This window comes from Triticum aestivum, chromosome 1A (assembly GCF_018294505.1).
Source record: "Triticum aestivum cultivar Chinese Spring chromosome 1A, IWGSC CS RefSeq v2.1, whole genome shotgun sequence".
NCBI classification, from domain to species: domain Eukaryota; kingdom Viridiplantae; phylum Streptophyta; class Magnoliopsida; order Poales; family Poaceae; genus Triticum; species Triticum aestivum.
Genome location: NC_057794.1, coordinates 428,287,597 through 428,292,891, shown reverse-complemented (window position 1 = coordinate 428,292,891; position 5,295 = coordinate 428,287,597).

Genomic DNA, 5,295 nt, shown 5'->3' with positions numbered 1-5,295 from the left:
TGCTCCTCCGATCAGGAGAGATATACTCTGGGCCCCTTGTGTGAGTCGACCAAGATAAGTGTGGCGATGCGATTAGGATTATGAGATAATCCGGTTTGTGGTTGACATCACTGGAACGAGAAATAGGTCGGGCTAGCACAAGGATGACACACTCTCCTTGAGCCCGACAATATATATCGTGTGGCAAAGGGAACATATGTGTGATGTACGGTTCGCCTAACCAGCTTCATCAGACACTTGGAGTCGGCACACTTTACTAGAGGCCGCTACCGACCAGCTGAGTCGGATGTGATATGACTTGCGACCAAGTGAACGAGAACCTAAAGGGTCACACGCTTAAGGGAAGGAACCTGTGAGGCCCGGTCCGACTCCACGAGTCAGATGCGATCCTACTCGGACTCGGATCGAGGCCGGACAAATTTTGGGCTTTAGGGTCCGTGCGAGGCCCAAGTGTTGAGCCCGTGACAGACGCCTATATAAAGTGGGGGTGCGGCACACTCATGCGATTGATCACTTTGGCGCTGTCACCAGGGTTTGCATGTGTTGCGAATAGCCACCTCCACTCGACCGCCGATTGTGTGATCGGACCTAGCAGTCCGCCGCATGGTGTTCCTCTTACACGCACGGATACCGTTATATGCGGTGCACTTGCGCCACTCTAGCGAACCTATACGTGGGAACCGACGACTGGCTGTTTGAGGGAGATCGGACGAGGAGGAGACACGCTACCCCAACTCTTCTTCCGCTACACGGCACTGCGCGTCTAGTGGTAACGATCTGTGATCCATCTCCTGTAGCTTGTTCTTGGTTGTTCTGTGTGTAGAAAAAATTTAATTTGCAGTCGACGCACCCTACTATAGAGCCCAACAGTTGTATCAGAGCCTCTGCAATAGGATTTGAATTTGGATCGTATGCATATTAGATATGTGGAGGCGATAGATGAGATCTGTTGTCGTTGATGAGATCGGCTGTGTGCATGGTTGATGAGATCAATTGCACATGGGGACACTACAAAAAAAAGACACATCCATGACATTTTGGGCCGAATGCAAATTTTTTGTCATGCTTATGACGCTTCTATGACAATAATTGTGACAAAACCCGGTATCATCATAGATGTGGTGGGCTCCTACTTCTATGACAAAAAATCATGACAGAAAATGGGCTTTTCGTCCTGGGCGGGCCGGAGACATAGCTGCATGACATTCTTTGGGCCGTCCATGATGGAGAAAACCGTGGTAGAAGCGAGGGCGAGGAAAATATCGGGAGAGTTCCTGGTTACGGTGGGTGGTCGGGGGCCGAGACATGCGCGTTTCTCTCGTACATACGCGCTTGTGTGTGAGGCGTTGCACTCTAACTGACCCGAGCGAGGCGTTGCGCTCTAACTGAACCCGAGCGATTGCACTACAGGCTACGCGTTACTGAACCTGAGTGATTGATCGATCCCTTGCTGTTAACTGAACCCGAGTGATTCCTTTGCTACTGCTACTAACTGAAGCCGATCGATGCTGCCTCTTGATGAACAGTGAGCATTGTTAGGGGGTTCAGATGAACAGTTCCTGGTGGGGAGTTAGATGAACAGGACCCCATGGTAGTAGAGGCCATTGCCGCTGGATGAACAGGACCCCGATCGATCGAGCTGATGGATGAACAGGACCCCATGGAGGGATGTATGAATAGGACCCCATGGAGGGCTGGTTAAACAGTAGACGGTGGAGGGATGGTTGAACAGTAGCCGGTGGAGGGCTAGATGAATAGTAGCCAATGGAGGGGTGGTTGAACAGGACCCCATGGAGAGGGTTGGTTGAACAGTAGCCGGTGGAGGAGCGCGCGGTGGAGGCTAGATGAACAGGAGACCGTGGATGAACAGTCGCTGGTGGAGGCTGGAGGAGGTCGACGGTGGATGAATAGTAGCCCATGGAGGCTGGAGGACGTCGACGGTGGAGATGAACAATATCACGTGGAGTCCCATTTTACGATACACCACACCCCTCCTGATGAACAGGACCCCCGTTTCAACCGTAGCACTCCAACACAAGTCTGTTTCCTCCATTTCGTGGTATGTCACACCCCTCCCGATCAACAGGACCCAGTGTCGACCGTAGAAGGTCCGTTTCCTATGTTTTGCGGTACGCCAGACCCCTCCCGATGAACAGGGTCCCGTTTCCACCGTGGCCGGTCGAACACAAGGCCGTTTCTCCATTTTGCGGTATGCCAGGCCTCATTTCCATCGGTTGTTCCGTCCAAGCCGGTTGGCTCCCGATGAACAACACACATTTCGTTGCCTCCCAATGAACACGACGCATTATGTTGCCTCCTGAAAGTGCGTTATATCGACTAGAGGGGGGGTGAATAGGTGATTTTTATGAATTCTTCACTGAGGAATTTGTGGGTGAGGAAATTCCTGAGTGAAGAACTACCTGCAACGGAATAAGTACTCAGAAGTAAACATAGCAGTGCATGAGCATGGTCTCCATGATGAAACGAAAACAAGTACAGAGTACATAAAGTGTAAACACAGGATAAGACAGGATAAGACAAACATACTGAAGAGATTGAACTGAGGAAATATAGGAAGTCTTCAGTCAAAGTCTTCAAACAGATATGAACAAGCACTCAACACATAAATGAGGAAATGGAAGGGTTGAGGAAATGGAACCAGATAGCTTGACGAAGACAATGATTTGGTAGACCAGTTCCAACAACTGTGACAGCTGTACGTCTGGTTTGGGCGGCTAGGTATTTAAACCTGAGGACACACAGTCCCGGACACCCAGTTCTGAACACGCAGTCCAGAACACTCAGTCCTTGCCGTATTCCCCTTGAGCTAAGGTCACACAGACCTCACCCAATCACTCGTGGTAAGTCTTCAGGTGACTTCCAAACCGTCACAGACTTGGTCACTCGGCGATCCACAATTTCCTCTTGGATGCTCTAGACCATGATGCCTAACCGTCTGGAAGATGCAGTCTTCAAAGGTAACAAGCATCGGATCCACGTAGGATCAATCTCTTCAGTGATGCTCAATCACTTTGGGTTTGTAGGTGTTTGGGTTTGGGTTTTCCTCGCTTGATGATTTTCACTCAAAGTCCTTAGAGGATGGGATGCTCTTAAATAACAAGTGTCAGTTTCTCTTGGAGCAGCCAACCAGCTAGTGGTTGTAGGGGGCGGCTATTTATAGCCTAGGGAGTAGCCCAACATGATAAGACATAAATGCCCTTCAATGATATGACCATTAGGTGGGTAGATATTTTGGGACAGCTAGCGCATAGCACAACAATGGTCGGAATTTTGGGTAGCAAAATCCTCAGGGCTATCATGTTCCTCACTGTGTAGGCAATCCGCACTAGCGAATTCCTAACTCCTCAGTCAGAACAAATTCCTCGGAGACCAAAAGAACTCCGTCTCTGTCAGTGAAGAAATTGACTGAGCTATATGAGATTTCCAATGGCTTCACTCGAAGGGATTGGTAGGTGTAGGATTTGAGTTGAGCATCACATGGAAATTTTTCCTTAGTATTTCCTCGACCCCCTTTAACAGTATGGTGTTTCCTATGACTCAAGAAAGACAAAATGAAACTACGAAATCAAAAGTCTTCATGCTTCATGTTCCTCGAACGAATACCGAGTCTTCAGGATCGCACCAATTTCTTCACTTTCAAAGTCTTCAGAAAGTCTTCAGAAATCCAAAGTCTTCAGTCGAACAACTTCATTTTTAGGGGTCGACTTTCTCTATAAATATCAAACTCCTCATAGACTTAGAGACCTGTGTACACTCATAAACACATTAGTCCCTTAACCTATAAGTCTTCAATACACCAAAATCACTAAGGGGCACTAGATGCACTTACACCTCCCCATGAACACGATGACGACATAGTTTCTCCGTTCCGACCCAGCCACAACCATGTACACGAGCCCTGGTCGTATGTATGCGCAAGTAGGTGTTTGAGACCCCGCTCGTATGTATGTACGTGGCCGTATTTACTTTCTTGCACCCTGGCCGCTGTATGTATGTGTACATGCTATGTGCGCGCCTCTACTACGACATGTGCGCGCCTCTACTACCACACGTGCCCTTCCTACACATCCACGGTTCATCGTTGCAGCTTGCAGACAGACCGATCGACCAGTATGTACGTACACATTCGCAACTAGAATGACAACGCTACATACGCTTTGACTGGGTGGGTCTTGACTGTCAGGCACTTCCTTGCGTGCGAAGATGTAGCTGGTGGGTCCCAGCGATCAGGGGGGCAAATCATTTCTTTTGCCCATAATATGGATGCACTTCCCTGCGTGCGAAGATGTAGGGGGTGGGTCCCAGCAACCAGGGGGAGAAAACATTATTTTTCAGGGTAAAAAGGAGTTGCATGCATGCGTCCATGGGCATGGTGCGTCCCCACTATCAGCCTCTCACATACAGTCATCTTCCCATGACTCTCGTTTGTTGACTATGTTGACCACACCGTGCCGAGTGCACCAAGGCCGGTGGACGACGGTGAGGCCCCATACTGGAACAACCTGGAGATAGGGAAGATGCGGCAGTGGAGTCGCAGATGGAGAGGAGTGGGAAATTTGACTGGTTCAGGTGCGTGGGATGACTGCCGCCCACGGGAAACAGGAGTAAGAACAGAGGTTGAAGAAGGAGCACGACTGTTGGATTAACATCCAACGGTCCAGCTGCTAGAATCATTTGTTGATTAAGTTGACAAAGCCCTGCGTACACGTCCACTTAGTAGGCCCACAAGTCAGCCACCAAATCTGACGGGTCCCAGCTATCAATGGGAGGAATAGTTTTTTTGCATAACAAGGAGACACTTCCTTCCGTGCGAAGATACAGCCGATGGGTCCCAGGTGTCAGGGGAAGGAAACATTTTTTCCATCTTAATAAGGAGGAACTTTCCTTGCGTGCAACCATGGACCTCGTGGGTCCCAGCCATCAGGCTCTCCATGTACAGTCCTCTTTCGATGACTCTTGTTTGTTGGCCACACTGCGCCGAGTGTAGCGAGGTGGTGGACGACAGCGAGGCCCCGAACGGGAACAACCCGGAGATGGGAAGACGCGACAGTGGAGTTGCAGATTGAGAGGAGTACAAGGGTTATAAGTGGTTTTGGTGTGGCGTGGGGCTGCAGTCGGTGGAGAATAACAGGAGGTGTGGAGGTGTGGAGGGATAGCCTGGCCGGCGATGGGGTAGCGCTTCGCAGTGATGCGTGCTAAGCAGAGCCGCTAGCCGTAGGAGGCCGGACCAGGCGGTCCCGGTGACACTGGAGGAAGAAGACGAGAGATTGAAGG